Raw genomic sequence first — 22,709 nt, forward strand, 5'->3', positions numbered from 1 at the left:
TAAATTAACAAATAAGTGAATTTATAATTCACTTTGATTTTATCTTCTTTTTTTCTTAAATAAGAAAAAAAATGGACCTTATTTTTAAGAACTGTTCAGAGTCCACAGTAGATTAAATTTTCAGGTGTAAGTAACATAATGTTCAGCATTAACAGATTTTAGCGACATCTGGTGTCTCATGTAAGTAGTTTAAAAGTTACTTACATAATAAGAAAAGCCTTTCAATAGCAAAAACCTAGCATCATTTCTAAACATGTCTTTTTCAGAATGCAGCAAGTGACAGTTGTACAAAAGATAACCATCAAAATGCTTCAGAAATCACCAAATTTTTTGGTGATACCATACCCTGGCCAAGGAAAATAAATAAATAAATAAATAAAGATCTGTGGTCTCTAACATCTTTTATGCAGTTCAGGACTACACCCATTTTATCAAAAATCTCAAGAAAAGCTACAGAAGCACAGAGTCACAAACAGCTGAGGTTGGACAGACACTCAGGATGTCCCTGGCCTAGGCCCAGCACTGATACCAGGCTGGGCTGCTCAGGGCTGTGTGGGGCCAGGGCTGGAAACACCGAGGATGGAGCTGGCACAGCTTTTCTGGACAGCTAACCCCTCAGGGAGGAAGTTTCTCCCCGTATACATTCTGAAACTCTCTTGGTTGGTTTAGCTGATGACCCTTGTTGCTCATCCTCACAGCTTTCACCACTTTGAAAAGCCTCACTCCCTCTTAACCAACTCCCTGTAGGTACTGGGGGGTGCTGCAAACTTGGTGGGAGTGTTGTCCATCATCTCCTCCAGGCTGTTAGCAGTGATGATAAATAGAATGGGTCCCCAGGTAGATCCTGGCAGTAATCCACTGTTACCAGCCTGCAGATAAGTATGATCCATTAACTACTGTCCAAGACCGGCCACCCAACCAGCTTTTTACCCATCTAGTTGTCCACTAACTCACACTGTAATACCTCAGCTTAGATACAACATTATTGTAGGAGACAGTGCTGGAAGCCTTGCTAAGTCATGGTAAATGGCATCCTTTGCTCTCACCTGTTCCACAAAATTAGCCATTTTAAGATAGAAGGCAATCAGGTTGGTCAGACAAAATTTTATTAAAAAAAAAAAAAAAAAAAAGGTAAATCCATCCTAGTTGTTGCCAGTCACTTCCTGCTCCTTCATGTGCCCAGAAATGTGTTCCAGGGGGACTCACTCCATGATTTTTCCAGGGATCAGTGTCCTGGAGACTATTATGTTCACAGATCATTTCATCTTCTCCATAAAATACATTGTCTTACATTTCCTCTTACTTTACTAGATGAATTGGAAAACTTATGAGTGGATACAGCATTTAGTTAATCACTCAACTGCATTTTAATTTGATGTCTTTGGGAATCCAATTCATTAAATTCCACTGCTTTCGTGATCTCTTTCTCCCATTGCCTGACAATGGAATTTAAGGCTTGGGCTATCTCACCAAAGCTGCTGAAATCTGTACATAGATCTGAGGGATCTGGGGGAAGCCTTTTTTTTTCTTTTTTTTTTTTCCCCACCCACAAAAGACAATGATGAGCATAGTTCATTAAAATTAGTTCATTATCAAAAGAATGCTTTTAGTTTCATTTATTATTAGAATTGTACATATACATTTGTTTGCATATTTTTAACCATGATAAGCAAATCTGATTTATGGCTTGAAATATTAAATATGAGAAAGAAATTTTACCTTTAACATGTCCTTGTATATTAAGCCTGTGTTTAGGGTATATGCCCAATCCTAGTATACATAAATGTCTACTGAGATGTCTGAAAGGCAGTTTTACAGGAAATGCTTATGTGATATTTCCAAATTTCAACTCAGGTCTATATCTATATTTTTTTAATGTATATGGCTTCTTGTTTGCTCCTGTTATTATTATGCTGTGATTATAAACCAGGCCAGGGCCTGTCTTTCTGTTTCGTGTTTAGACAGCACCTGGGGCAATGCAGTTCGGGTGAATGACCGAGTTTCCTACCAACAGTAAAAGGGAGGGATATACAACAGATGGGTAGCTGCTAAGTTCTGAGACACTTCTAAGTTATGTTTCACTGCCCAAACTGATTTTGCCATGCCTTTGTTCCCTTCTTCATCCCCATACATCTTCATGTGATGAAAATAGGGATGCTAATTATCTGGTCTACCCATCCGAGGGCCTGGGAGATAATTAAGAACATAGATTTTTTTTCTCTCCTCCTCTCTATCTGCATCATACATGGATCTTGGTGGGTCCTGCAGCAGATTTGGAGTAGATGTCATTCTACTGTCTTAACAGAGTATTTTGGCATCATACACAGGTTGCATTGGAAAGAGAAACTGTTTTCTGTTTTGGCTTCTGAGTCAGCTGAGCCATATAGCTTCGTGGTTCATGAATGTTTCAGCTTGCTGCCATAATTTTTTCTTGTGGTGCATGGATGAAAGAAAGGAAATGGCAATATCAAGCATTTATATCTCAGTAGAAGCCAGCCAGAATTTAACAGGACAAAGAAGGAATATTTCTTTAAGCATGATTTTCCTGTCAAAATCCTCCTGCAAATAATATGAAAACAAAATGTGTCAGAAAGACCTGCATGAATGTTATTAATGGAAAGTGTTAAAAAGCTAAGATCATCCCCACTTCACTTTCTGTCCTTTTAGGGATAAAGGTGGGCAGATCCTAATACTCTGGAGATGGAAAGATTTCAGTTTCAATATAGGAAAAGGAGAGTAACTAATTATCACTCTAAAATATGTTTCCAAAGGTTATTTTTTAACTGTGCCATTAGCCAACACAAATGAGAATGTGCTTCAGCACCATATTTACCACTGCGTTCACTAAGCCAAATGAAGACTGTTTTTAAAGTCCACCAGGATTTTCATAAGACAACGTGAGACAACAGGTTAACTTCCATACCTAGAATAACATAATTGAGCCAAATTCAATGATGTGGTCTCCAGAGATACTTTTGCTCAACCACCTTTGAAACAAAATGGACATAGTTGCAAAAGATGCTGTTTTACAGCATTTTATTTAAAATCAATATGACCTTCCCCCCCAAAAAAAAAGTAAAAAAAAAAAAAATCAGGAGCACCAAGTGAGTACAATCACAACAGACACTTCCAGAGAATATACTTGTTTTTAACCCCACAAAATAACTTCTTATTTTCCGTTCAATTCAAATCTCCATTGCTCCACATTTTTTTTCATGTAATGTTAATCATTTTTCAAGAAGAGAGTTTTAACAAAAAAAATAAAGAGAGAGAGAGAGAGAGAGAGAGAGAGAGAGAGGCAAAAATCCTGCATTCCTTTACCTTCTGCCTGTGGGTAAACCACCTGTTCTGATTATTCAGGATGCTTTGTATTTGAACACCTTCTGGCTTTCATGGCCTTGAAACGGTTTTTATCATCTCCCTTGTACACTTCAGTGCTGTCTTCTTTTCACCTATAAAACACTGCTGCAGACCACCACACACATATTGTCAGAATATTTGGACTTCAAGGAAGATGGTAATTTAGCTTCCCAGTTTTTAAAGCCTCGGATTTAGTAGGGACCCTTTCTTCAAATATTGGTTCTCAGAGTGATTTCCAAACCCAAGGCTATTGCTGAAAAGATATCCAGCAGGGATATCGATAAGCAGATTAAATACAAAAATGAACAAATGAACAAAAACAAACAAAAAAACACAAAGCAAGCAACCGACCAAAAAACAAAAACAAAACAGTAAAATAATGAGAGGCTGCTAATTAGGCTCATTACTCTCAAAGGAATTTCAGAATGAATTTGCCCTAAATTAAGAAAGGCAGATTGCTGAAGGGGAAGGAAAAAACAAAAACAAAAACAAAAACAAACAAACAAAAAACCAAACACTTTCCTCTACTTTCATAACGCAATATCTAGCTCTGCATTTTGTACACACTATTCTTGTCAAGCTATCACGGAAAGCTTGGGGATACTGCAAAAAGATACATCAAAGAAAAATCAGAATTCAAATTCAGAATTAGAATTGCTAAAAAAATGAAAGCAGTAACAGGCCGTCAGGGTGACAGAAAGACTAAGGAATCAGTTCTTAGACTGGCAATCTGATCCAAGCTATACTTAGGTTCTCACCAACATTTGGATGTGCATCTTTGATTAAGAAAACATCCACTCAGTCTTGTTATTAACACACAGCATTCCCCAGAGAGCATCACATCAGCAGATTCTACTCGTGAGAACAAAAGAGAAGGCTCAATGCACACACACAGAAACCTAGATAGAAATGAAGGAGCAAGTGTTCTAGTGTTTTCCTTTCCATGAGGCTTCATAGTGTTACTTCCTTACTTGGTGTATGGCAACAACAGCAAAGGCTGTCCTGTGTCTTGTCTCAGCTTCAAATGATAGATGTCTGAGTGTGTCTTAAAAGAAGACCTGCAGGAATCCCCTCCAAGCCTGAAATTAAGAAGCAGAGGGGCAATTCACCATTTTCTTACCTGAATGAGAAAACAGAGATCTCTCCACAATGTTTAATCATTTTGTTTGTCTTATCCTTATTTTAAATTCTCTTGGACTATAAACTAGATGTGATAAATTATTTGAGGGTTTGGTTTTGACACGAGTGATATTGTCTTCTCTCCTGGCTCCAATTCACAGTCATCACTGAACAAACAGCTTTTCTGCTGCACAGTATGATTTTTTGACAGTGTGACTTCTGGCTGTCTAAAGTAGCAAAATTATCATTGTTACAGTCACCCCTTTTCTCCATGATGAGGGATGATATATTTTTTTCCTAATCTAAATTGCTTTGAACATATAAGTTGGCAGATATACAACAGAAAAAAAAATCAAGTTGAGAAATCTTAATAAAATGAGAGGAAAGGATTGTAAATATCAACAACAAAAACATCATCTGTGGACCTGCTTACCTAAAGTTTGTACTGTATTAATTCAACATAACTTTAAAGCACAAATCCAGCATGTGACACACATAAGGATTTAAAAACATACGCAATTCTAATTATTAGGAAGAAATAAAAGACCCCAGAGACTGTTCTGATTTAGTTTGAAAGCCTTGTAAAATTTTAAAATTGCATTGCAGGGTCAAAAGTAACTGGCAAGATAGGTTTACAGAGGAAAAAATCTTCTTGTGATAGTTAAGCCAAGAACTCATGAATACCCAGGTGCACACAGTTACATGTGGCAAGAAGAAACTCCAAGCTTTGCACAGTAATTTCTTGAATGGTTCATTAAAAACATAAATGTCAGATGTTCATCTTGCTGCGTCAATTTATCTGTCAAGTGATGAAGTTTGAATAGGGTAACTCGGCTAAGAGATTGAAAGTTTTTAAATTCACTTCAATAAGCAGAAAAACATCACTGAATGAAGAAGAGGTTCAGAGAGGAGCAACAGAAATGGTCAGAAGGCTAGGACTAATCATAAACTAGAATTAAAAGTCCTAAATACGTCAAGCTTAGGAAAAGTTTGACTAAGGGGTAATGTAACCATAGCCACAGATATTTTTTAAAAAAAAAAAAAAAACAACAACAAAAAAAAACCATGGATAAAGTAATGCTGGAAAAAAATGGCTAAACATCAGTAAAAATTGAGAATGAATGTTTTCTGCTTTTCCTGATGAAAATTAAAGGAAGTTGCATAGCCAGGAAATATTTGGTGTGTAATGCAGCACTGTAAATTTATAGATGGACTGTATGAATTGGTTGGCTGCTGCACTAAATATATAAACTTCGTGAAAAAGGAGCAAAAATTCTTGATATTACCATCACTGAGAAGGCAATTAGTTTTCATAAAGCTCAAGATACAAGACAAGAAACAGCTCTTCGCTGTAACTCTGGCTGACACTACCTATAACAGCACACAAATGTACAGGGAAATTAGGGTGAGCATTCCTCTGACTTGCTGGATGAGGTTACTATCGTGCACAGAAACAAATCCTATGCAGCGGCACCAGTCCTATGGTATGATGGCCTTTATCCGAACCTCCCAAATCATCAGGACTCTTTCCACTGACTTAAATACACTCTGACGTCCTCTCGTAATGAAGTGAACTTAAGGCTAGCACCCAAAGTTCAGGAAAGTTCAGAGGACAAGGGGCTGACCTTTCTACGCCTAACATTGGGAAAATGCTTGGAAGAAGGAAAATGTAAGGGAGAAGACTAGGCAAGCCTTATAATAGCAGCTTTGGGGCTTTCTTCTTTGAGACATGTATAATGTAATGATACATGCTGGGGCTCTTTTCCAAACTGATAGGAAATCACAGAATGGTTGGAGGTCATCTGGTCCAACCACCTGCTCAAGCATAGCCACCCAGAGCAGGTTGCCTAGGAACACATCCAGGTGGCTTTTGAAGATTTCCAAGAAGGGAGACTCCACAACCTCACTGGGTAAACTGTGCTAGTGCTCACTCACCCTCACAGTAAAGAAGTACTTCTTGATATTCAGTTGGCACTTCCTGCATTCCAGTTTACGCCCATCGCCCCTTGCCTGGCAGTGGGCAACACTGAAAAGAGCCTGGCTCTGTCTTCTTTGCACCCTCATTTCACATATTGATATTCGTCTATGAGATGCCCCCTGAGCTTTCTCTTCTCCAGGCTAAACAGCCCCAGCTCTCTCAGCTTCTCCTCATAGGAGAGGTGCTCCAGACCCTTGACCTACATTAGAAGGGAAGAGGGACTGTAAGAGGCTGGGTCAAGGAAAAGGAAAGAAGATCCTGGCAGAACTTCCATGAAGCTCAGGTAAGAGCTGCAGGGATTTAAAATAATCCAGGTACCTTAGGAATCCACCCTGCTCTCCTATTCCTACGACAAAAATCAAGTGAAACTGTACAGCAGAAGAGACAAAGAGGAACAGATTTGCTTTGGTGGTGAACAGAAATAGGCTGATACTGAGGGGAAAAAAAATAAAAAAATTACAGACATAAAATGCAATGTCTTGTGTTTTACTACTATAGTAGTGTATACTGAAATATTGTGAACTTCAGGGTTGTTAAGAACCCAAAGCTTCTGTGAACTACATACAGATTGGAAAGATCAGGAAATGTATATGACAAAATAAATGGAGATGAAAGTTACACTCTCAGGTTTGATCTTTTTCAGCAGATAATGACATTTGGTTCTTTCTCTTATTCAAGCATTGAAAGCACTAACTGCTAGGTGTCAAAATGAGATATATGTCTGGCTTTTGCCCTAGCAATCTGTTTGAAAGCAGCTCTGGATGTTATCCAGGGAAGGTACTTTAATACTTCTCTAAGGTTCCCTGCCTTAGAGAAGACTGTTCTGAGCACACAAAGAATTGCATTTGTATCAGCTGAGCAGAGTTCATGGCTTTGCTTTTCCTAAGAAAAGGTGTAAGGACTAAATAAGCACACAAAGAAAACGCACTGCAGGAAAGGCAACATCTTTTCAGTACTGATTCAAAAGGACACAGGAGAGCAGAGATTCCCTGAGTTACCTCTGCCTTCAATTCATTAGAAGATGAAGAACAAAGTGCAGCTTATTCCCAAAGATTCTCGATGCTCTGATCAGTAAAAGAAATGAGTGAATGGCAAGTGGTGTGTGCCCAGTGTAGATTTACCATAAGCAGTGAAACAGAAGACAAGCAAACACTTGAGAAGGTCCCATCTAAAAGCAGCAGCTTTGTGTGCCTCGACATGCCCCACCGACTTCAAGTGGTGGAAATGAAAATCTGAAGCATGTCACACATCGATATCATCCTGTTGTTTCAGAGATTTTAATATTGTTCCCTGGCATGGGGCTTGTGCCTTATATAAGCAGAGACAGAAGTCTGAAACTGAATCTGCCACTGAAAAAAATCACATACCACATGTCACAGGCCCTTGGACACACTGGACAACTGAAGACACAGAGCAACCATGGACTACAAGCATTTCCAGTAAGTTCAGTAAAAATTATTTTTCGTATTCACTGGGATAGAGAGGTTTATTTATTTATTTATTTTTTCCCAGATGCATGTATCTAGCTACTGGCAGATGAGAGACAAAGCTTAAAAAAAGGGAAAAATTTCCTTCCCTTCAGCAAGCAAATATATTCACCAGAAGGTGTGAAAAACAAAAGGGACCTGAGTTATTAATGAAAGCCAGCTTTTTTGTTAGTTACACGGAATCACACAGAATGGCTGAGGTTGGAAGGGACCTCTGGAGATCATCCGGTCCAACCCCCCTGCCAAGCAGGCCCACCTACAGCACGCTGCACGGGATGGCATCCAGGTGGGGTCTGAATGTCTCCAGAGAAGGAGACTCCACAGCCTCTCTGGGCAACCTGTTCCAGTGCTCTGTCTCCCCCACAGTACAGAAGTGCCTTCTCATATTCAGCTGGGCCTTCCTCTGTTTCATGTAGTGCCTGTTGCCTCTTGTCCTGTTGCTGGGCACCACTGAAAAGAGTCTGGCCCAATCCTCTTGACACCCTCACTTCAGATAGTTATACACATTGATAGTGTCCAGAGGAGGGTGACGAAGATGGTGAAGGGCCTAGAGGGTAAGAGGTATGAGGAGCAGCTGAGGTCACTGGGCCTGTTCAGCCTGGAGAAGAGGAGGCTGAGGGGAGACCTCATCGCAGTATACAACTTCCTCGCGAGGGGGAGTGGAGAGGCAGGGGACCTATTCTCCGTTATCACCAGTGACAGGACCCATGGGAACGGTGTGAAACTGAGGCAGGGGAAGTTTAGGCTGGACATCAGGAAGAGGTTCTTCACTGAGAGGGTGGTCGCACACTGGAACAGGCTCCCCAGTGAAGTAGTCACTGCACCAAGCCTGTCTGAATTTAAGAAGAGATTGGACTGTGCACTTAGTCACATGGTCTAAACTTTTGGGCAGACCTGTGTGGTGCCAGGAGTTGGACTTGATGATCCTTATGGGTCCCTTCCAACTTGGGATATTCTATGATTCTATAAGATCCCCTCTCAGTCTTCTCTTTCTCTTCTCCAAGCTACACAGGCCTAGATCTCCCAACTCCTTTTTGTATGAGAAAGTTTGATGAAATCAGGAAATATTATTATAATTAAAAGCTATTCTTCCTACAGCCATACGTATACCTGAGTATGTTTACAAGTTTACACAGAAGAGAAGGTTTTTGCTCAGAAAAAGACCTTGTGGTTACAGCAAAAGACTCATAATCAGAAAAGATGATTAAAAATGGGCATGGAATAAATAGGCCTGTATTACTCAAGAGATTCCACCAGAATGGATGAAGTAGAATGGATGACCTTCAAAAGGAATTATGAAAAGAAATGGGAAGAAACACAACATCCACATTAGAAATCTGTTGACATCAACAATAATCTAGCAGCGTAAGTGGAACAACAGAATAAGCAGTTAGACTGACTCTGTAGCTTCTTCAGCTCGTGGAACAAAAGCGACTCTAGACTACATGTCCAAACTGAAGGATATCCAAGGGAAGTAGTGTATCTAAAAATAATCTATTGTACCTCAGCTTTCTCTTCCTACTCATGTTCTCTACAGGTCATTTGATAAATTAATTTCAGAGAATAGCTTAACCTACCCATTTTACAAGGCTAGCAAAAAGTCTGAGGCTGATTACCTGCAGCTGAGACAAACCTTAAAAAGTTTCCTTCAGCAGAACATATACCTCTCTGAAACTGTCCATACTTACCAAGTTTAGAAATCCTTAAGAAAAAGTCAAGACTACCCTGTAGTTACAGTGTCCTTAACAGTAAGAATGACTATTCCACTCACTAAAAACACCCCCAAAACTAAAAAGAAATACAATAAAAGACTCAACAACCCAAAACCTTTCATCTGCTCTGCTGAAGGTGTTGCCTGCAGCAATGCATTCATTGGCATATTTCTGAGATGGAACTTGTGTTAATAATGTTTTAACCTAAGAGTGTATCAAGATCTTCCTTATAATGCACAAGAGATAGCTTTAAAATATGTCTTACTGGCATGTGGCAAGTCACAAACCAACTCTGTAATGCCTGGTGAGGGTACAGTCCTTCATTAGGGCAGGACTCATCTTCCATGTGGCAGGTGACGTACAGGGTTTTCACCAGCAGCAACTGGAGTGGAAGGGTTTTGCCTGCCTTCCCCTGCCAGCCAGTGCAGCACAAACATTTAGTCAAGTAGGAAAACAGCAGAAAAAAATAAAAGGAAAAAATAGAAAATCAGTTTGTTAGGACAATGGAAACATTGCCAGAAATTTAAAAGTATAATAAAGCCACTTAAGTCCAGCCCTAATGTTTAGATTTTATTTAATCCTAACATATTATTGTAAGTTATTTTTGATGAATCAGACTTTTAAAAATCTTTACGTAAACTGTTCTTTGGATTTATATGCAAATACTACCCTTTGTAAACCTAAAGTGCTGGAATAGTTTATTAACATAGTTTACAAGTAGCCTAAGTATTTACTTGCGGATTTTCCTAGGTCTTTTGATGGTAAATAGCACCTAAAATAAGTAAAGTGTTACCTTTTGGTACATCACTAAAACAAACAAGCTTGGGAATCATGAAAGTCCCTCTGCTAACAAGCTGACAATAAGGCTAATCTGAACAAGACTGGTCAGCTCGATTTCACTCATACTATTTGCTTAGTATACACAGTAAGAACAGTTCAGGCAGTTATCTGCATTATAAACGAGCTACTTCAAAGACCGCTAGAGTGTGTCAAAAGTCATTTATTCTTCTGATGTTCCTAGCTTGCCAAAATGGTACTCATGAGCCTGGAACTGAAGTGAAATCTCTGCTTATGAAAGAAGGATTTCCTATTCTCTTCTGTTCTATGAAAGGGGAAAAAACTCTTTAAACTCCAGCCATACTAGAAACATATTTCTACTCATTCTTATGGAAGTTTCCACACTTACATAAATTTCCCTTGTGCTACAAGTATCATCATCTCTCTCTAGTAGCCTGGAGAGATCCAAAAGATCAATAAAGCTAAAGTCGCAGTCTGAGTTAACAGGGTGAGCAGTGACATAAAAATTGGGTATACACAGCTCTAGCCATACACATAGTAAAGGGACCAGAGACAGCCAGTTAGATCAAGAAGTCCCTACCCTCAGCTTTTAAGAGGAACAAGATGCAAACTTCAGTTTACATCACTTTAGATTTCCAAGAGATTTTTCTACACCCTATATTGCAGGTGAGAGTCAGAGCTATTATTTCACTAAAATGCCTGTAATATTTATATTGCATTTTGGTGCAGCCTATAACTGGGTGCTCATATGGAGGGTGCCAGGTCTGCTTAGCTTCATTCATGTATTTTGCATAAGAAAGATTTGCAAAACGCTCTGTATAAAACCTGTTTAGCATACAGAAACATATAAAACCCCTCCAACAACACATTGCTACATTATACATACCTCTGCAGGCCTAACACCAACTTGCACCATTTTCTGATAGTAATCCTACATAAGCACCTTCAAACAATATATTTAAAATGCAAATAAACAGGATAAGATATAATGAAATAATACACCATATCTCTCTATAATGTAATTTAATATCACTTAGAGACAAAATATCACTTTCTCCTTCTTATCAACAAATTAAGCCTCATTTAAATAGGTACTAAAATATTTAAGATTTAAGAAATCAGACATTTTAAAGAGTTAAGAAAAAGCTCTAAACAATAGTAAAAAAGCTAACAAATGTAACAAGGTTTACCTGGGGAGAGTTTTAGCTCATTCCCACATATGTTGTTTAAATCTACTTTGTCCCTTGGTGGTGCAGAAGCAAATTAGCAGCATGTGAAAAGTACTAGGGAAAACAGAAGGTGTACATTAATTTCACACCTAATTATTAATTAATTTGCTCAGGCTCTGCTGCAGTAATCAGCACTTGGAACAGCTTCACTTGTTCCCAATGAGCCACTGCAGTGTCTCTGTTTAAAATTCCAGGGGGGGCACAGCTGCAGCAGGCTGAATAGTAATGACTGTAGAGAACCTGGTCTTAGTCCTCCTTCTATGGGACCTGCACTACATACTTTTTGCACTACCAAGTACGACTAGATCGCTAATGCAGATAGATATGATTTACTCCTGGTAGTTGGGTTATACATGTGTAAAACTGAAGTAAAAGGGGATTCAGGTGATGTAGCTCCATTCTTCTTGTGTTCCTGTTAAATCATAAGAGGGTTAAGACAAAGGCAGGGTTATTGACATTGGAAAAATTATCCAGGACAAGTGAATTTCCATAATGTATTATCAGCAAAGGCTTTAGTGCTTTGATATAAACAATACACAATGTTAAGAGATGACAGGTTCTACTAACACGTAAGTAACACACAAATCATATTTGACAAACAGATGATGTGTGAAGCTAGATGGAATTTTTTTATATGCTGCTCCTCTTTCAGATTAAAACTTCTAGAATACAGCACAGATAAGCAGTTCATTGTGCATTTGATCCAGTTTGCATTTTATTCCCTTTTGTATACCATATAGGTCGTAAATTGCTATAACATCTGTCTGATAAAAAGCCTTTCATTTATACAAAATAAGCGACAAATTGAAAAAGATCACTTTACTTACATGAAGATATAATACATTCTTTACATCTTATCCTTATTATGTTATATTCTTGGTATCAGAAATTGGTATAAGAACTGTCATTGACCTAGAGAGAATTGAGCAGAGAAGCAGGTGCATGTGAAACATGGAAAACCAGATTCAACACGAAGTCTGGTATAAATGGGATTAGGTAAACTTTATAAGCCAAAATGAAAATTATGATGCACCCTCCTCTCTGGTTATGAAGATCCCAAATGCCCCCCTACTCTTTCTGTTTGTCTCAAAGTGCCCCCTGACACTGTCCCCCATGATATCTTTGTCTCTGATTTGGAGAGACATGGATTTGATGGATGGACCACTTGGTGGGTGTACTGGGTCTGGCTGGGATGGAGTTAACTTTCCCGGCAGCGACCCATATAGTGCTGTGCTCTGCACTTGCAGCTACAACAGCCCTGATATCACACCAGTTTTGTCTATTGTTGAGCACTGCTGGCACAGTATCAAGTCTCTCTCCAACCTCCCCCTGGCCCCCAAGCCAGTAGGCTGGGGTAGGCAAGATGTGGGGAGGGGACATTGCCGGGGACCTAAACCAACCAAAGGGGTATTCCACGCCATATGGTGTCACACTCAGCAACAAAAGGTGGGAAAGGGGAAGGAGAGGGAGTGGCTCTCATTATGAAGATATCTGTCCTCCAACTGGTATGAGTATTATCCAACTGGTATGTGTATTGAGGTCTGGCTTCGCAGGATGTGGCTGAACATTGCTCATTGATGGGAAGTAGAGAATAATATATTTTTTTCTTCCATCTGTGCTTCTGTGCAGGCTTTTTTTTTTTTTTTTTTTTTTTTCCCAGCATACTTTCTTCTCTTCCTCTCTTCTTTTGAGCAGGGGGAGTGTGAGATTGGTTGTCGTGGAGTTTGGCTGCCCAGCAGGGTAAAACCACCACAAGGAATTGGCTGCATGGTCACACTCAAAGAGTTGTGGTCAACAGCTCAATATCCAAGTGGAGATCAGTAATGAGTGGTGTTCCTCAGAGGTCAGTATTGGGACCGGCACTGTTTAATATCCTTGTCTGTGACGTGGACAGTGAAATTGAGTGCACCCTCAGCAAGACTGCCGATGACATCAAGCTGTGTGGTGTGGTTAACACACTGGAGAGAAGAGATGCCATCCAGAGGGGCCTGGACAGGCTCAAGAGGTGGGCCTGTGCGAACCTCATGAGGTTCAGCAAGGCCAAGTGCAAGGTCCTGCATATGGGCCAGGGCAAGTCCAAGCACAAATACAGTCTGGGTGGAGAATGGATTGAGAACACCCCTGAGGAGAAGGACCTGGGGGTGTTGGATGATGAAAAGCTCAACATGAGCTGGCAATGTGTGCTTGTAGCCTAGAAAGCCAACCGTATCCTGGGCTGCATCAACAGAAGCGTGGCCAGCAGGCCGAGGGAGGTTATTCTCCCTCTCTTCTCTGCTCTCGTGAAACCCCACCTGGAGCACTATGTTCAGCTCTGGGGCCCCCAGCACAAGAAGGACATGGAAGTATTAGAATGAGTCCAGAGGAGGGCCATAAAGATGATCAAGGGGCTGGAACACCTCTCCTATAAGGACAGGCTGAGGGAGTTGGGGTTGTTCAGCCTGGAAAAGAGAGGGCTCCGGGGAGACCTTATAGAGGCCTTACAGTGCCGAGAAGAGGCCTACAGGAAAGGTGGGGAGGGACTCTTTGTCGGGGAGTGTACTGATAAAACAAGGGGGAATGGTTTTAAAGTAAAAAAGGGGAGATTTAGATTAGATATAAGGAAGAAGTTATTTTCTATGAGAGTGAGGCCCTGGCCCAGGTTGCCCAGAGAAGCTGTGGATGCCCCATCCCTGGAGGTGTTGAAGGCCAGGCTGGATGGGGCTTTGGGCAACCTGGTCTGGTGGGAGGTGTCCCTGCCCATGGCAGGGGGTTGGAAGTGGATGAGCTTTAAGGTCCCTTCCAACCCAAACCATTTCATGATTCTGTGATTCTATGTTTATCCACCAGTCTTAGAAACTAGGAATTCAACACAATCACACTCCTAGAAGAATGTTACAGTCAATGAAGAGAAGGCTGGGCTGAGCAGGACTTTCCCTTTCCCCTGTTGAGGATTTGCAAAGGAGTTCAGGATCCACCAGAAAGGGATGGAAAGCCCATAAAGGGGAGCTTGGCCCTGCATAATCACTAGGCTTTGTGGGTAGGAATGAAACGATGGGACAGACTGTGCATTTTATATTAAACAGTCACTGGATTTAAGAGCAGCAACAGGAAAAGTACCGACGCTCCCACATCAGTACTTAACCATAACAGAGTCAAGCTCCATCCTGCTACAGGAATTTAGCAATTGCTTTAGGCTACTTCCTTCCCCTCCCTGTGGTGCTCACATTAAGACAGCTGACAGGGGCTTTGCTGACAGGAAGGTTTGGGTTCTCTCACATTGGAGGATGCTTCATGTGTATCTACCACTGCAAATATCTCCTCAGACAGAGCTAGGCCATACCAGGAGTTTTGCCTCATTTATTCAAGCCCATCTTCATGGGCACTTACCCTCAGGAGAGAATGTGGACTCTTGATGCCAATAGCAGAGAGAGACGCATACCTGCAGCCCTGAACAAAGCACCTAAGCTCCACAGTAGGGTTTGATGGACAGTGCCTCACTTTATATTTTCTACCTGCATCTTGCTTATTCGGTATGTTGGGGGAAGGCAAAAGAACAAGCTGAGGGCTGTGGGTCTCTGGACCTTCCCATGCACTGCCTAAAAAAATGCTATTTCATTGTCCCTTCTGCATATCAGGTCCTACTCTGGAATCGAGTCCATAATGTTAGAGCCATGCAGGGTATTTCTCTAAGTGATTACACCATCTGCAGTGGAAAACTCATCTCGGTAAGCTTAACTAAGAATTTGAACCTCTGATGGATAGGCATTGGAGTGTTCTATTTAAATTGAAAAAAAATCTACACATGGATATAAAAGAAAGAATAAATGTTTCAATTCTGAAAAGTGAGATTCTTGGCATTCATTACCTTCAGAAAAAAATGAGAATGTGCAATAAGCCTCAGGACTGTTCTTCAAGTAACCTCTGAGGAAAAGCATTACAAACATAAGCTAATTTTAAAAAGCAAGTGTAAAAACCATAAAATTCTTGCAGAGCTTATTTAGTACTTTATACCAAGATCTATGTTTGTATAAAATTTCATGAAAATTGCACCTAATTTACCATGGGTTATTTCTTGAATAAAAAGTAGGAAGAAAGGGAATAATAATTTGCCTATATTTTTATATTATTTTCGTCACAGTAGGCAACCTACCTGTAATAAAAAAATGCAGCAACTCTGTTTTGTAATGCTGTGTTTATTGTATTGAGTTATATGCAATATAACACACATCAATACCATATGGTGCATAAACAGTAAAATAAAGAGTATGAAACACAATGGCATTACAATTATTTAGTGCTATAAACACTATAAAGCATCAAAGAAGCTGGTGAAATTATGCTGAAGACTAAGCAGATACGTATTTTTAAAGTTTTGGGATAATTTTGCCAAGAACGGCTCAGAAGTAAGTACATCCTACTTAAAACTGGGGGTGAATCCTCCACTGGCAAAAATAACCATAGATCCACCAGCACAAATCAAGTCAACCAACATACAGCAGCTTAGAGACTGTATCCACACAGATTCTTCCTGTGAGCTGCTGCATTGCTCTCCAGTGCAATCCCAGGAACCACTGTTAAGCAGAAAGCACACACCAAATGGGAAACAAACTTTAAAATAGTAATTAACACATTATTAACATACTTTGCATTGCTACTGGAGCTCTCCAAGAATTCCAAACAGATTAATCAGTCTTCAATCAAGTCATCATAAGTTCACAAAACCAATGCTACAGATATTCATTATGTGAAAGGACTGAAGGTTTGACAGCCTTATCGGAACAGTACGTGCTTGTATTTTTTTTGTCTGTAAAGCCAGGTGGTGATGGGCGTTCCTGATTCCTGTCAATAGCTGACTTCTTGCATCCCACAATCAGATCTCTTTTCCCCCTCAGTAGTACATTGCAATTCTGGTAAGGCAACCAAGACGACTCAACACTGGAAAATGAACTGCCTCCTAAATCAAGGGACCTGAATCCCACCATGTGGATTTAAATAAACTTCTGACCCAGGAAAACAGGGAACAGGTGTGTTTTTTTCAGGTAGTTGTCCTAAATGGGTACGCATAAGTGCAATTGCCTAGATGGATGAGCCTCCCCTGAAGGAATTGAAGAGATGAATCTTCTGACTTGAAGAAGAGGCAGAGAAGAAATACACTCTTTGCATTTTTTTTCCAATTTTCTTCTGAGTTTACAAACAGATATTAAAAACTCAAGAAATTCATGTCTGACAAGCTGAATATTCAAAATCGTGGTTGGCGGGAGACTAGATCTGTCCACCTGACTGTACATTTGCACTTTTCCTAAATCACTAGCAGAGAGCCCTAATAATCTCTGTTATACCTAGTCTGTAGATAAATTTCCTCATTTTGCTCTAAGCCATATGGCTTCCATTAAATTGCATTTTTTTTCTCAAAATACTAAAATAAAGTAAAACATAACTAGTATTTTATTTCCTTGCCAACATCTTTTGGGGACAATGATTTAGTCTGGGATAAAATATGCATTACAAAATTTGTCATAGTTACTGCAGAGGTATATAGAAATATAGAAGTATGTGTCTTATTCCTTGCTGAAATGAGTTTGACTGATAAACCATGTCTCTATTGGAATTTTAATCATGTCATGAGAGCACTAAAATAAATGTCAATGAAAATATTAACTATTCTGTTTGTTACTTAGATACTATTATTTATGTCAGAGAAATAGATTTGTAGGCTTACTGATCAAATTTATCCTTAACACTAACATTCATGGGAATTATACCAGAGAAAAGTGTGGCCTATTGACTGGAACAATACAGAACTATAACACGTATATTTTTTTTATTTCTCAAAAAAAAAAAAAGATTCATTATCTTAAGGGATGTCTGTGCTTTGCCAGCTAGATTCCATTGCACAACAGATGCTGTTACACAACAATTGTAAAGTAGGATTTCTTTACAAACAAAACAAAACAAAACAAAACATTTTTTTTGTGTGTGAAGGCATTCAGAACTGATGTTTTTCTTCATCAGTCTTTCTTTACTACAGATACTGTATTTGTTCAGAGAAGCTCCAAAAGCTTTTCTCAGATGTAAAACTCTGTTAGAATCCCAGATGTTATAATCTAACTGAAATAAAAATAAAAAAGTGTTTTCAGAATTTAAATAAACAGTGTTGTTACTAAGCAATACTTGCTCTTTTTCTATAGAACATCATTTTGATGACTGATGAGGTCACAATTTGCTGGGACACAAAATATTTGAAAAACAAAGCACATATTGCTGAAAGTTCACAGAGGAATACAGCAAGGCAAAGCAAACGCCAAATTCTGTCTTCCTAGGCAAGACTTATAAAAGGGTATACCTACAAATAGACAGTGAAGAGCACAACTGACTTACTTTTCAAGCATTTATCAGCATTCCAAAAATGAAGAGAACAAACTTTTCTGTGTGTCATATCCTGCTAGATTAATCTGTGCTTCTGGAAGAAGAAACCCTGAAAAACATGACTGTAAGTTGTATTAACTACGTAATATAAAGCAAATGTTTACATAGTAAATGTCTCAAGTATTTTGCTCCCTGCAAATATTAGGATTACAGAAAGCACTTGATGTGATGGTGCAGAGAGGAAATTCTATTTTGGTTGACAGTGTTATTCAGAGCTATAGAAGGATAAACCATTGGACAAGGTAAACTGTAGAGCTAATCTGGAGGGATGCAATTTTTAGAAGGATGGGAAACAGAGGATAGAGGAGGTGTAGTGGCTCAATACAGTTTTCTATAGTACAGTTAGAATAACAAAGGAAATGACAGCAATGCTACATTTTAAGTAAACCTAAGAAAGGTAGAAATCCAAAAAGGAATAAAAGTAGGTGTCTGCAACAGAATCACCACATCAGCAACTAAGAAGAGCTGATGAATAAATTCTAAAATGTCACTGTGGTGGGTGCAAGAATTAATGCTAAGCTTTTGAGAAAATCTGAAGGAAGCTACTATTGATCAGTGATACTGTAAAAAAGATGAGCATAAAGTCAGGCAATTATAAAAATATCCAACTTCAGGATATTAAAGTACCATTTTGCAAGGCAGCAAATACAATTGAGAAGGAGAAGAAGAAAGGCTATAGGAATCCTCATGTACAACTACAGAAAAGGCCACTACGTTTGCTGAGCTGACTCCTTAGGAAACACAGTGCAAAAAAACGCTTTTAATATTATTTAAAATAGCAGCTTTTATGTTTCATAAACCTTGATGTGGGAAGATTACATTTAGAACCAATGGAGTTTTTTCTTTAATTTTCCTTCAGGATGAGACATTCAGCTCTGAAAGTATAAGAGGATTTGGGAAATCCACTTGAACCAGTGAAGAACTACCGGGAAGCCTCTGCCTCTGTTTTGCAACAGCCCGGGCAGCACAGCCATTGGCAGCTATGCTATTCCCTTCCTCGAGTGGACTTTCTGGGACAGCAGCACCTGAGCTTGGGCTGCTGTGTTGGACACGTTGTGAGAGCAGATCTGGAGCTGACAGAAGACTTGCAGGCATGTGAGTCACCTAGTATCCTGCAGTCCTGGGGTGACAAGGGAAGGGAGGAGAGCCCTGCTGCAGGGGCATCATTGCTGACTTTGTGATTCCCCACTGAAGGTGCATCTCAAATATGCAAGCTCCACACCAGGCAACTGCTCACAAATTGGAAGGAGAACAGTTTTCTAATTGGTTTCCTATTTCTAAAGTCGATATTATTGCCTTGCCTCAGTAGCAAATATATTTCATGATTATGCGAACTGTATTGAGTCTAAGGCAAAAAGTGAAGTGGGGTAGCTAGTATTAAAGATTATTTCTGAATTAAAATCATGTGTTGCTGCTATGAGATACAGTTGGCCTGAGTGACTCTAACAGTGATTACAAATAATTCAGATCAAACAGAGGAATGGCACTGAAAGAAACCCTATAGACAGGCTATCTTCCAGTGATCACAGACAACATTCGTAGTGTTTTGAAGTGCTAATGTAGTGCCCACAAACTAGCTAACAGTTCAGTTCATAAAATGTACAGGAAACAAACTTCACTGAAGTCCATGGAATGGATAACTTTAACTGCAAGCAAAGTAAAATGATAATTGAAAATATTTAATACTTAAACTCATTCCTTTAGCTTCTTAATTTTTACCAGACAAAAGAAGAAGCAACCCACCAGCCCCACCCCAAGTAAACATATTTTCTTTAGTCTGTGATGATACTGCACATCGTAAGTCTCCAACTACAATATCTATTCCAGTGAAATTTGACTATAGTATATCATAAATAAAAATAAATACAAATACATGTACAGTGAAAGAAACACTATATAGGTCAATAGGTTAAAAAGTCAGACATGCGTGCAACTCTTGAGTATTGCTGCCACCTTCAGGAAGCATGATAAAAAAAAGCTGGAAATATTAATTAGAAAAGAGATGGTAAATAAATCAGAGATTTAAGATGATGCCTGTTAATTATTTTGTACTTCTGTGACATTAATTTTCACAACGGTATATAACACTCATTTTATTATTCTCAAATTCCAATGAAGTAAGTCCAGTGCTAAGAGATTTACCCAAGGCCATTCAGAGTCAGTGACACATATACCCTCAGCTTCTTGAAGTTTCACCATGAAAGATTTGTGGATCGGAAAATAATTTTATTGGCGTTTGGATCTTGGTTCCAGTAGTTACTTTAACAATCACACACAGAGTACCTGTTGCAAACTGCTTCATAAAATCGGGATGGAAAAATCAGACTCTATATATTCACTAAGTTAAATTTTTAATCAATAACATTCCTTGTTATTATTGGATAGGATGTTTCTGAGTTGTTGCTTTACAATGTTATGTGAGAGTTGTATTGATTTTCTGCCAGTTTTCCACTTCTTTTTCTCAGACAAAAGAAATCAGGAATAGCAATGTAAGATCTTCAGTCTTCAGTCAGTATAAGCATTATTGAAGTGCAATTACTGCAAATAAGTAAATAAGTGTAAATAAGTAAACTGTAAACTGACCCAATTTTATTTTTTGATTGTTGTAAGAACTTACATGTGGCCTATATTGGCTTAGCTCTCACTAGGAAGATAAAACTCATCGGATGTAACTTTACACTAAAATCTTGGTAGTTTAATTTTTTTTTTTGTAATTGAACTGATGTAAATTTTGTATAGACATTTTAAAAAAATCTTCCAAGTTGAGTTAGAAATATTAAATGATCCAGGCTACTATAATCCTGTCCATTTATCCACTGTTTCCTTATTGTTTGTTTTAGAAGGAAACATCTAGCAATGGGTTAGCATTTCCCCAGAGTGCACAGGGAGGAAAGGACAGATGGTCTCTGAAATAGAAAATTTCCTTTGGAGATTATTTAAAAAGACTTTCCCATCAGCAGTAATATTTTAAGCCATTTCCTTTTTGATATTTATGATTAGATTATGATCTAATGAATTCTCAAAACATGCTCATTGTTCCTCTAGATTTGGGAAACTTCCATGAATAGCGATGTGAGAGGGCAACAAATGCCACGTTGGTCATAAAAGGGTTGATGAAGTGTCATCGTTTTTGTGGGGCTCAAGAACTGCTTAAATGATGTCAAAGTATTTAGAAAGGTGGGGTACACTTCTTGTGTTATCTGCAGAGACAGATTTCACACTTACTTCTCCCTTCCTGACATCTATCTTAGTCCTAGTTTGCAAAATCTAAAGTGGGGATATCCTGGCTCCACATGGTCTTGATTTAGCTCTGGAATGGAGTATAGAAAGTTGCTTTTTTATGTTTTTATTTTTTATTTTTTCCCCTCAAGTGTTGTTTTCCCTCCCCTTTAGCTTTTCTTTGGTATATGCTCCTTTGAAAACCTTATCAGGCAAACAAAAGCATGCAGATGGATTTCAATACATATTGGTTATGATAAGTTATTCTACCAGATACTCAAAAAGTAACTCCTTTAGTTTTCTAAAGTTCGTACCTATTTTGTTGCTGAAATTCTTAATTAAACATTCTTGGAGATGCTAATGGCTGTGTATCAACTACCTAAAATTTAAATCTCCACAGACCTTTGTGTGCTATCCACAAAAGAGTTGGCTTGTGGACAGTTACAATGAAGACCAGAGAAGAGAACAGGGCATAGCAGAGCAGAACAGAGAGGAAAGAAGAGACTATAACTGGTATAATGTCACTAGCACTAAGACCAGCTGTTTCTACCACTACTATTAGCTGTAAAGAAGATTCCTTTGTTGTCTGTGGTTTCTCCTTTCTGAACAGCTACACTGGAGACACTGCAGGAATATTTTATATGGAATATTGGAAATTTGGAATAAACTGGTTCTGAAAACAGTCATTCAAATTTTGAGGTATGAGGAGAGAATATTATTAATCATCAGGTATAGGAACTAAACATATCTGTAGCACTTAAATGACTCATATCCCTGTAATATTTCACATTTTGAAACTTTGCTTACCTTATATGCTACGTATTTGAAGAACTGGTGCATTTGTGGGTTCCTCTAAGTTCCTAAAATCATTGAAGTCAGCACAAAGAACCTGGAAATCCTAAGAAGACTTGTTTGTATTGCTTGTCTTCCTGAGCTAGGAGAGGTCTTCCTGTTTGTACTGCTGGGAGAGAACATCTGGAGTATTTTTTGCCATTGAGAAGGATGCCTTGGCTACAAGAGACAGTGGAATTTCAGCAGTGTGAAATCACTGAAATCAATCAGCATGATCAATTTCAGTGACTGCAACCTCTCTCATGTGATTGACACCCATCCATGTAAACATAATGTACTTCAGAATAGTGTTGCTCAGTGTGGAGTATCACCCTCAGAAGGTATCTGCCTGGATGCACACTAATGATCATGCCAAACAGCACCTGAGATCTGCCAGCTCTGCTCAGGAAGAAAGACTTCAGGTTCCAGTAGCGGCTAACATGCGGCATAAGCAGCTGGATGAAACACAGAAAGTGGAAGAGAATAGAAAGGAATAGAAAGGTTCCAGAAGCACAGCAAGTAGCATAACAACCTCCTATGAAGCCGCTATGGATGCAATTTGTTAAGGTGT

At 39.0% G+C, this 22,709-nt stretch overlaps 1 long non-coding RNA gene across 1 annotated transcript; it reads right to left on the reverse strand.

The window, feature by feature from the left end:
- Positions 1-15,364: 15,364 nt before the first annotated feature.
- On the reverse strand, positions 15,365-22,679 carry LOC125182962 (uncharacterized). Its single transcript, XR_007163866.2, has 3 exons — positions 22,115-22,679; positions 18,041-18,137; positions 15,365-16,233 (listed from the first exon to the last, which is right to left on the reverse strand). It is a non-coding gene; the product is annotated as an uncharacterized lncRNA (long non-coding RNA).
- Between the last annotated feature and the right edge of the window lie 30 nt (positions 22,680-22,709).

The sequence above is a fragment of the Anser cygnoides genome, chromosome 3, assembly GCF_040182565.1.
Source record: "Anser cygnoides isolate HZ-2024a breed goose chromosome 3, Taihu_goose_T2T_genome, whole genome shotgun sequence".
Classification (NCBI taxonomy): domain Eukaryota; kingdom Metazoa; phylum Chordata; class Aves; order Anseriformes; family Anatidae; genus Anser; species Anser cygnoides.